This window comes from Balaenoptera physalus (assembly GCF_965194825.1).
Source record: "Balaenoptera physalus genome assembly, chromosome: 3".
NCBI lineage: Eukaryota > Metazoa > Chordata > Mammalia > Artiodactyla > Balaenopteridae > Balaenoptera > Balaenoptera physalus.
In genome coordinates, this window is record NC_138890.1 from 102,963,426 (window position 1) to 102,975,416 (window position 11,991).

General features: G+C 35.8%; 1 long non-coding RNA gene and 1 pseudogene across 2 annotated transcripts in view; both read left to right on the forward strand.

The window, feature by feature from the left end:
- LOC309659064 overlaps positions 1-11,991 on the forward strand; it is a 1,106,759-nt gene that overhangs the window by 343,192 nt on the left and 751,576 nt on the right. The gene's annotated exons all lie outside the window — the stretch shown is intronic.
- The window catches only part of LOC309658935 (coiled-coil domain-containing protein 6 pseudogene), a 583,785-nt pseudogene that overhangs the window by 65,973 nt on the left and 505,821 nt on the right, over positions 1-11,991 (forward strand). The gene's annotated exons all lie outside the window — the stretch shown is intronic.

The following is an 11,991-nucleotide window of genomic DNA, read 5'->3' on the forward strand; positions in this document are numbered from 1 at the left end:
TGCTGAAAAGAATCTCTTTTCTCCATTGAATTGCACCCTTGTCCAAGATCAGCTGACCATATTGATGTAGGTCTGTTTCTGGGCTCTCTATTCTATTCCATTGATCTTTAAATATTTCACTCCATTCTCTTCTTGTTTCCATGAATTCTGGTGGGAAGTCTACTATAATTCTTATCCTCATTCCTCTCTAGATAAGGTGTCTTTTCCTCTGGCTTCTTAAAAGTTTTTCTCTTTGTCTTACATTTATTGCAATTTGAGTATGACATGTGTAACTAGGGGTCTTTTTTGTTTGTTTGTTTTGTTTTAATCTGTGGTTTAAGGTCTATCATTAATCTTGGCAACTTTAAATAATTCTCCTGCTTTGTTCTTTCTTCTTTAGAGATATTCCAATTAGGTATTTGTTATACTTTTGAAAATTTTCCACAGATCTTGGATATTTTGTTTTCATTCATTTTTCTCTTTGCATTTCAGAATAGAAACCTTGGGAAGTTTCTATTGACCTACCCTCAAGATCACTGATTATTTGGCATATCCTCTCTACTAATGAGTCCATTGAAGGCATGCTTAATTTGTGTTACAATATTTTTAATACTAGCGTATCGTATAAATTCTTCCTTAGAGTTTCCACATCTCTCCTTACATCAGCCATCTGTTCCTGAATGCTGTTTACTTTTCCATTAAAGCTCTTAACATATTAATCATAATTATTTTAAATTATTTGATAATTCCAACATCTGTATCATTTCTGATTATTGCTTTCTCTCCTCAGATTGTATTTTTTCTTGCCTTTTGTCATGCCTTGTAATTTTTTTTGAAAGCCATACATACTGCATTGGGTAACAGCAACTGAGGTAAATAGGCCTTCATTATGAAGATTTATGGCCATCCGAGTAAGAACTGACTGTGTGTAATGTGTGCTGTAGCTACAGGTTGCAGAGGCTTTAAATTCCTCCATTGCCCTTATTTTTTCCCCCTCCTTGATATTGGGCTTCTCTAATACTCCTCCACAGAGGAATTCTGTGTCCAGCTCTTCCAGCTGGAATGCTCTTTTATTTATACTGAAGTCCTTTTGTTGTAGTAGTAAGATATGGGGGAAGTGGAGTATTTTATTGTCTTCCAATTAAATCTTCATGTTTTATTGGGTCTGTGTCTTGTGGCTGTGACCTTCAATAGTCTGATTCCCCTGCCTCTCCTCTATTATCTTCCCTGAGTGTAGAATTCCCAACCTATTTACTTGAGGCTCTAACTCTTGTTGATTATGGTTTTCTTCTCCTTAGATAAAACAAACAGAGTCTATAGGTAACTGAGAGTAGAACGATTGTCTTGCCCCCGATTGCGATAAGGTTTGGCTAAATCCTTCTCCTTGGAGCCTAAGCCTTTTTTACGGAGAAGGTTCTGGGAATATTTCACAATGATTCCTCTTCCCCTTTCAGAGCCAGGGGAATACCTTTCATAGCTCTTCCCTGTGAGAACCTAGTAGTGTTCCTGGAGGTAAAGCCCATGAAAGTGTGAGGCTTTCCCTGAAATTGTGGTTCCCAGGAGTTTCTTATTCTCATGCAATCCAAATTCAAGTTGTAAAAATTAACCTTGAAGTGTTCCTACCAGTTTATGGCTCTACCAGCTTCTCCTCCACATAAGCACATCTTATGCTGTATCTAAGGATGCTTCTGTTCTCCAGATTTCAGGGTGGTGGTTTGCCCTGCAACCTTGGTTCTCTTCAAAGTCCAAGAAAAGTCATTGATTTTCAGATTAGCCAGATTTTTCTTGCTGCATGATGGGGTGATGACTTCTTAGCTCTTTATATATTGGAGCTGAAACCAAAAGTCTGTATCTATTAATTTTAATTTTTTTCTGTACATAGCCTCAGTGATATTCTGGATTTATATCATCATTATTATATCTACTGTTGTAATTTTTCTCACCTTTTTTTCCTTGCTCTTACTGGAAACAGAATATTCAATCATCAAACACTTCATAAGGCTCAATTCCTCTATTTTGGAAGTCTCTTCATTTGGTAATATTAACCAAAAGCTAAATAAATTATAGGCAATTGAAAGAAACGAACTGGCGTAAAATTTCTACACTGGAAGAGCTCAAGGTGTAGTAGTGTAAACAGACAAATACTAGGACAACTAAATAGGCAGGATGCTGAGAGTACAGAAAGGTATATAAAGCAGACACCAGGTGCAGGAAGGGTTCTGGGAGAAATTGATGGAATCAAGAACAGTACTTAGGTAGGTGGAGTGGAGATTGAGGAGGAGGGAAAAAGAAACATTCCAGCCACGGGAACACCATGTGAAAGCATGAAGGGTTGATGAAGCAGCATGCAAATCACTAAGTAAGGTGTGAAGAAGAGTACCATCTGTGGAGGAGTGCTGGGCTTTGCTAAGGCATTTGATTTTATTCTGAAATCTATGTGGGAGCTATTGAAGGATACTGAGCCGTGGTATATTTGGATTGCATGTTATACATAGGACTCTGTCCGTAGAGGGGAAGATAAAGTATAGCATCTGAGACAGATAGCAGAGAGACAGGTTAAGGGTCTAAAGCATTTGTGGAGGTGAGAATTTAGGAGACTCTGGATTAAGGCAGTGACAAGGGGGTGAAATAAGAAACAAATATGTAAGATGTTAGGGTGCATGTATTGTGTATGTATATTGTATACGTGAGAGGATTTAGGGGTTGAGGGAGGTCTAAATGTCTGTGATTTCAATAATGGGGGATACGATAGTGCCATGCACTGAAATGGAGGAGGAGGAGGAGGGGCAGGTTGTATTTAGAGAATGAGAGGGAAAACGACAATAAGTTTTTTCTATATATTTCAAAAGTACACTAAGTATTTCTTTTTAAAGTATTCTAAAACCTACTCTAAGGAGAAGAATAGATATAAAAAGAAGTTGCTGCCCTTATTTTGATAAATCAGATTGCATAATTTTCTACTCCTGAACGGAAATTAGAAATCATTATCATAGTTCAGTTTCAAAATCAAATGCAGTCTTGGTTCAGGCCATATACTTTCGTAAAGAGGTCATGCCTACTCAGCTATGATAACTCCAGCAAGAACTTTTTTTGGGTTCTACTATACAACTAATTACTGGGTAGAAAGACCTGGTTGAAAGGATAAGAAAAACGATGATGGAAATGTAGCTACAGATTAAACATTTTCTTTAATCACTTCCTGACTGATAGATGAGGAATAATCTTTTTGAAATTAGTTAAGGAAATCTTTGACTTCTGTAAAAATTCCATCACAGATGTAACTTACACAATAGTTGTTCTGAATCATAAAAAGTTCAACTAAAACTCCAGAAGAGCATCTAATCTATAAAGACTAGAATTTCTTCTGACTGATGAATCAGATTTAGTAAGTACATTTCTTCATAGTCAATGACACATAGATTTCCTACCCAACAGCTACTCTGATAACCAACATTGTAGGTAGTCTTTCAGGTCCTTTGAAGTCCTATGATATTGCCCATACAGCATTTGAGCTTTCTTCTTTTGTTTTATGGTTATTTTACACATTATTTTTAATTTTAGATTGTGAGCTTCCTAGGAGCAAAAGTAACACAGTAGTTGCTCAATAAAAATTAATCTTTCAACAAACATTTACTGAATGTTTACGATATACCTAAGAAATAGGATTTTATCACTGCCTTTAAGGAAATGGTGTGTTAGTGAGTAAATAAATTTAGACTGCAACTTTTCTGAATAATCAGGCTCCTTTTTGAAGGAGTTTATATCAAGTAAAGAATTAAACCAGATTTTTATTCCTTGAAATTAAGAGAGAAAATCATCATCTGGTTGAGTATGATCCATCAGAAAAAGCAGACATTTTTGCTTTAAAAATAAAGATATACTTTGTTGACAAAAGTCAGATGGAAGCATATAATGGATCGCTACAAGTAAGAAGACCAAACTAAAAACTTGAGCATATTGATATTGGAGCACACAAAATTTAGTCAAAAGAGAAGTCCCAGAGATCTTTAGAAATCTTCATGTAGTAACACAACACAGTTTCAGTTAGGGATATACTTACACTTAAAGTTCTAGATTTTTTGGTACCATAAGGAGAAACTATATGACTAATATTACTTCATATTTGTCAAAGATAATGAACCTCCTTTCACATTAAGCTATACTCCTCCTGAAACATTGGATCTGTAAGGTTTACTGATATTCATTCTCAATTATGCATTGGCAGGTTCACCTCTGCTCTGTTCTATTCACAGAATAAATGGAAACTGTAAACTAAGCATATACTGTATTAGTTAAAGGTTTACCAAAAGAGTTCCCATGGTTTCCTTTTCTCACTAAATGCATTCCCGCACGCTGGAAAAGATATCTGAAGCGGAATGCATCCCGGCCTTTAGGCCTGAGGGTACATTATTTCAAGCATATCAGGCTGCCTGGTCTAGTGCCTTTTACATGGGAAACATCTAAATACCCTGTTCCCTCACAAAGATTTCAATAAAAATCCAAATGAAATTGATTCCTCCTTTGGCTTTGTTTTGATTTTGGAGATAGACACTCTGGTATGTTTATTCACTTACATTGTTTTAGCTCCCACAGCTAAACACAAGGAAGAGAAAGCAACCACAAATAGCTTGCTTACACAAATCGACATTGGCTTTTTAAAATCATGTGCCAGATTTCATTTTATTAAAAGAAATGTTATTGCAAATCCATTAGTAGGAGCTATTTGTAAGATCTATTAATTCCTAAAATTAATGTAAAATGAAAGTAATGCTTTCTTGCAAATATTTAAAGTGTCATAATTTCACAGGATTAATTTAAGTGATTCTACAGGTAGTGCTCCATAAATCAGATAAATGTCATATGCCAACTTCTAATGAGTACTTTGTAAAAAATCCCAAATTTTCCTTTTATTTTCCATTAACTTGTGAATAAAGTTATATATCATACCTTAAACTTCAAAGGTAGGTTTGTTGGTTTATTAATCCAAGTGTGATATCAGACCATAGAAGTGATTTGCCTCCTTTGGGAATGTCATTTGCAGATTTTCTTTCTTTTTTTTTTTTTTTTTAGTGGTAGAGGGGAAAGAGGGGTTGGGAGAGGTGTTCTGGAATGACTTTTATGAGTTAATTTTTTTTTTTTAATTTACTTATTTATTTATGGCTGTGTTGGGTCTTCGTTTCTGTGCGAGGGCTTTCTCTAGTTGTGGCGAGTGGGGGCCACTCTTCATCGTGGTGCGCGGGCCTCTCACTATCGCGGCCTCTCTCGTTGCGGAGCACAGGCTTCAGACGCGCAGGCTCAGTAGTTGTGGCTCACGGGCCCAGTCGCTCCGTGGCATGTGGGATCCTCCCAGACCAGGGCTCGAACCCGTGTCCCCTGCATTAGCAGGCAGATTCTCAACCACTGCGCCACCAGGGAAGCCCTGAGATTTTCTAATTAATGCACTACCGTGAGCAAAGGTGACAGGTTAACCAGAGCAAGAACAGGAACAGGCTCATTCTTCACTGAAACTCTCAAATGTTGAGTCACATGCAGTTTCAGTTATTTTGCATGTTTGGCAATCTTTCCTCCCCAATGGAACAGTAAACATCAACTCGTTACTCTGAAAGAATCTTATAAAAACATAGTGAATATAAGTTACACCCTGTTAAAAAACTTTTTTTTATTACAAGGCCAGTTTTCCGTTTTGCAACATGATAAGAGTTGTGTTTTATTTTCAAAAGAACACGACCAAACTTCCCCACAAATATTTCAGATTTGTCACGGGTCACTAAAATGTCAGATCTCTGATAGTTTTGTTAATTCATTCTTTTTCAAAATGATAGATGAAACATACTGGGGAGTGGGATATATTATAATCTGGAATTTAGCACTTGAAGAGAGACTTTTTTTTTTTTTTTTGAAGAGAGACTTTTTAATGGTACTATGATGACTTAAGAAAATCACAGTGTGTTTTTGTTCCGAATTTGTTTTCCAACACCAAACATTCCCAGAAACACAATTTATAAACTCGGTGTCCTTGTATTTACAACCGTGATCATTTTAATAAGGGCAGTTCATGCTACATTTTCCCTTTTCCAGTTTTACTGAAAATACAGATAATATCAGTGGGCATTCTCTGCAGGTTTTTTAGAGGCAAAGCTGACGTCCGGGAAGGCTTTGGTGGACGGCCTCCACTGTCCAGTCCCCTTGTGAAGGAACCTTCTGTCCTGCAGTGGGATTGCAGCTTCTTGGAAAGGGGAGCCATTTATCACAGTCCTAAATGAAAGCATTCTTTAAACACAAATGTCTTTTTCTCCCTTTGTCTAATTACTGAGAGGAAAAGTGAGAAGGAAATGTCAAAACAGAGAAACAGTGGTGTATAGAGAGAACAGCCACTCTGGAGCTCAACCGGCTTTTGTGAGGGTCTGGGCGATTTGTCAAATGGTTGTGGCATAAGTCAAGCTCTGAGGTTGAAAGGTCTTGACCTAAGGAGTCCTGGAATCAGACAGTGTAAGCAAGGGGTCTGCTAGAATTTTCAGCTGTAGTGGAGATGAACAATGATGGGAGCTGGACATAACAAAACCTCATTTGCATAATTCAGGTAAGTAATTTTATTGAAACTGACAAGGATGTGACAGGCTAAGAAAGAGAAGAGAACACAGTCTTGCTGGGAACCACTAAAGCTCCTCAGTTAGGTATGTGAAAATAAATGACAGCTAATCTCTTCACTAAAAAATCTGTAAACAATGCTATTTTACCCAGGACTCACCCATGACCTTTTGTAGAGCCAGCTATAGATTCTTTCGTCTAGTCTTCCAGAATATAGCAAACAGAATGGACTAAATTCAAATTATGTTTTAGACTTTAACTTATAATAATTACTTCCCTTGATAGAGGCTCCTTCCAAGGCAGGTCTACATTAAGAAAGAAAGAGTAGAATGTTTTTTAAGTGGATGGTAATCAAAGGTTTGAGATCGATGCTACATAAGACCTTATTTTTACTTAAAAACAGATTTTTGTGGGGGGGGGATTTTAACTTGAGTAACTTGTACTAAGAATCTAAAAAGTGTAATGCCTTTAGCACTTGAGCTTGCTAATATATGTTCAAGAGATCATATTAATCTTTGTCAGTTGATCTTTTCAGCTGTTTTTTGTCTTTCTATTTCAGCGTGGATTTAAACAAGGCATAAATTTAATATTGTTGCATATGTTTTAACAATTAAAATACTTAATGCCTAACAAGTATATGTTGTTTTTGACTTCTGATAAAATCTTATAACATCAGCAAAATCTACAAATTCGATTTTATGTGGCCTGGATATACCTATTCCTAAAAAAAGCAACAAAAATTATAAGATTATCAGTAAAAAGATTTCCTTATTTTAGATAAGAGAAGCTAAATTCTTAAAAGCACTCTCCTTGTCCTTTATATTTGGCTTCACTTTTATGTGTGGATCACCAGGAGATAGCTACATATCTTTTATAATCAAGGCTGCTCACTAGTCATTGGTGACTTTTATAAGCAAGGGCCGTAATGGATGGAAACAGTAATCAGCCTAGAGAAGAATGCTACTCAAACCTAGTTTGCCAGAAGAGAACCATGTCTGCTGTGCCCTTCAAACATGCAAAAAGTATGAAATCGACTTAGTCAGACACGAGTTGCAAAATCTCCAAGCATGTTTGGGTAGCAAATACATAATCCCTCCTTCTGCATTGTATGGAACACATATATAGTTTGGTCCACAATGCGGATCATTCCATCGAATGGGAAGCAGTTGAGAGTTCTGGCTAGATCAAATGTGGATCTCAGTATTATAAGTAGTCTAATGCATAATTCATGAGGCTTAATGAATATTCCAATTCATGACAGCCAACTGGCTCCATAGGTCACACCTCCTAGTCTCATATAAATAAAGAATGAGATACTGGAAAGCATACCAGCTGAACCAAACTGAGTGCCAAAAACATGCATATTAATGAGGCACTATAATAGATACTTGACTCTTTGGAAGTGCCTATATTGGTTTCCAGCTACAGAGGGAAAGAAAGTTCACAATGTACCTTTAAACACACCATACTGTGTACCATAAAATACAGCTCTTTCTATGAAATATGGAATCAAATTATACTGATGTGATTTCAGATTCAGTCATTAATTCCATAACATCCTCTGACACTTCCAACAACATTGAAACATTCTGGAAAGAACCCCACCCCCTGCTCCCATATTCCTTTGCAAATCTCAACTTGGTAACTAGGGAGAGGAAGTCCTTCAACAGTGCTGTTCTTTTATGTGTTCTGTTTAGACCTTGGATCAGGATGAATGGTAGCTCAGATGAATGCATTTGTGCCATTTTTCTTGGCCCCAGACTATGTTTCCTCACTACCATGACATCTGAACAGAAGGAGAAAACATCTCCCCTTTGTAGCAGGCTAATTTAATTTGTACCTTCCACCTAGGGGTAAATATGTTTGTCTGTCTGTCTGAGCTTTTTGCCTACTTTCTTTTCTCACGGGAAACCCTACTGAGTCAAAAGCAGGAAATTGCTTAGTGCTCTAACTTTATTTTGAAGTAATTTAATTTTAAACCTTCTCACACCCACCCTAAAGTGAAGCAACTGCTGGAAGCCCCTTGGGATACCCTTAATGACTTCTGCATGTCTCCTGTGTCACAGATGTCAAAGGCTTGTTTTGAGGTATTGTGTCTTTCAGAATAGATGATTTAAAAGAAACTGCTTTGGGCTGTTTTACCCACAGAAGATGTGCATTCGTTTTAAAATAATGAAGAACAAAATCTTGCAGCTTTTACATTGACCCACATCCTTTCAAATCTGTATTACAAGTCATTGATCTTTACTTGATTTTAACTTGATTTGGGGCATTATTTGTGGCTTGACCTTGTTTGACATAGAGAATTTGTCAAAGATTTAAAAATAGACTACCAACAAACACATTTTCTCCTAAGTAAAATAGCAGTATTTCATTACTCAAAAACTTAGAAATATCTAGGTATGTGATCTAGATATTGTTACTGTTTCTCAGGGCACCCCAGATATTGGAATGAACACCTTAAATTAAAATTACAGCGAGTAGTAGTCTACTTATTAATAAAGCCTTAAATAGAGGCAAAATTCTCCTTCACTTGAAATGCACTCATCAAAATGTAACTTTGTTTCTCTTAATTGTTGTAATAGTTTTCAAATGAACTTTAAGGAAAAAAATTTCTTTTTTCTAAGGTTTGTGAAAACATTCAAATTAAATTATCTTTCATGGTACTTATATCTCTCTACATCACTTATTTTTCAGAGAAATAGCCTCATTAATAATCACAGATTACAAGAAATAATGACTTATTGTTTAAAAGAGAAAAATAACTCTGTTAAAATTATTTTGTTAAGTCCTATTTAATGTAAAAGACCATTCTGGAATATGTTATTGGCTTATAATATGGAAATCTTTACTCATGACCAGATCAATCTTATAATTTAGTACCATACTGTAATAGATTTCCATGAGTATAATTTGAAAGGAATACCAATATAGCAATAATGTTAATGATAAAGTTTATTAATTGAGCTTGAATTTTGAACAATATAATTAGTGCACAAGACAAGTAAGCTTATTAAAAGAATTTTATGTTATTGAATAAATACATTTGAAAATTTCTTAGATTAAAATACCCACATATCCTTATGTGGAGCCACATATTCAAAAACATATGGAGAGATATAGCTTTTTCTGAAGAATAATTCATAGGAAAGAATATTACAGTTGGGTATAAGAATGTTTCATTGCTTTCACCTCACATCCATGTTCCTTCAAAATATGTCAAAAAATTGTTCAATATTAAAATTATCATCAGATAACTTCATTCCTAAGGCATTTCTTTTGATAAGGAAGCCAAATCCAGTTAGTGTGATTTAAATTAACTAGAAATTTGAGCATTTGATTTGTTGCTAGGGAAATTTTCCATCTTTTCAGTCTCTAAAATGGCACAAATTGACTGCTGCAGAAGAAGAGAGCTATCTTTAGCGTAATAATGTGGCATTTCCAACTGAATCCAAAGTTGCACATTAAGGCTAGCCATTAATACACTAGAATCTAAACCTGGGATTGGCAAAGTATTTCTGTAAACGGCCAGATAATAAATATTTTAGGCTTTGGGAGCTGCATATGGTCTCTCTCATATATTCCTCTTTGTTTTGTTTTGTTTTACAACCCTTTAAAATTTTAAAAACCATCCTTAGCTTGAGGGCCATACAAAAACAGGCCATGGGCCGGATTTGGATCACTGACCCCAGTTTATCAACCCCTAATGTAAGCTTTTAGGACCTTGTTTAATGTAGCAAAACATCTGCTTATCCTCAGTCACATTGTTATACAGATGATCATTTTAAACACAGGATTTCTTCCTTATTTATTTTGTATTGTGCTATGATTCATGAAAGAATGTCTGACCTTAAGGCTTTATATATATATGTATGTATATATATATATATATATATATATATATATATATATGTATATATATGTATTCTAACTGGTGTTAAAAAACTTAATTTATGGTACTTATTCACAACGGCCCAAGAACTGCTATCTTATATCCTAATCTACATGATATTCTTTTATTGGAAAGTTGAATTTGTTGTTGTGGTGACAGTGGGGGCCTGGACAACTTTCCACAAAGTATTCGCTTTTCCACGTTGCTGCAAAGTGAATGATCCTATGTAACCATTTCTCCAATTAGGTAAAATGCTACAAGAGGTATTGTACTCCTGGAATTTTTCTTTAATACACATTTAAAGGCAAAGTCTCTTAATTCTAAGTAACACAAGATTTCAAAGAATTCAGGGTATTCTCTCAGTAATTAATTCAAATATATCAGTAAAATATAGTTTGTCTAATCTTTAGACTAATATGATGTAGATTTCCTCTGACATACCCAAAATAGTATGTCTAAAAAAGGCAAAACCCTCCTCTTTGTAAGAATGGCTTTCTTTGAGTCAACATATTTGGATGAGGAGAGGATTATCTTTAAAATATCAGAATGCATTATTCAGTCCTCCTTCCCCAGCTTCATCATCAACACAGTATATATTTAATGACCGTGCTTTGGGCCAAATTTTCTTTGCACTCACAGCAGTGGATTGTTCCTGCACTGCCCATCTCTCCCAGGTTCTGCACTAATTGTCTTCTCTGCATTCTTGTTCACAGTGCCTGGGGACAGGGTTGCTCGCCCAGCAAATACAGATTCATCACTGTGTGATGAGGGGAAGAGAATTTTGCCTTTAGGCAGGTTGGTATTTTAAATGCAGGCCAAAGATATTATTTTATTTTACAACAATACTTAAGGTCTAACATTTTGTCTTGAAACAAAAGAGATCATGGTCTAATGGCCCCAGGATCGATCCCAACCAGCAGTAGAAATGCAAAGGCTACTCAGACCCTGCTGGAGGGGTTGGGAATGCAAGGGGATGCATCTAATGGGGAGTCTTTACCTTAGAAGTGTTGTAAGAACCATTTAGCATCAGGCAAAGAACCGTAAAGATGAGTATTTACTTGGTGGCATATCCATGACCTTTGCTTTTTACAACACAGGTTATTTTGCATCTACCATACATATGTCAGGGATTGCTTTTGGCTCCAGGGACATAACATGAAAAAGACTGGCTTGGACCTTAAGTATCTCAGAATCCTCTTTTCATTCTTGATTGGCCTTTTTTTAAAAAAAACAACAACACATTTTCAGATCATATCTCTACAGTCATCACAAAGTGGTCCAAGACCTTAAAATATTAGTAATTTACTTCAGGTCCTGTAAATATCATGGACTTGCAAGTAATAGCACTTATTGTAATCATTAGTGAACTTGAATTTGTCCTCCCCTAACTAGAACAGGAGTTGAAAAATCCCCTGATCTATATCAAAAATGTTGTGTGTAAGGCCACATGTTCATTATTCTGTAGCAAGACCTGTAGTTTTTTCTGTCTCAGAATTCCATAATCCAAAAGACATTAAAAAACAATGAATTAA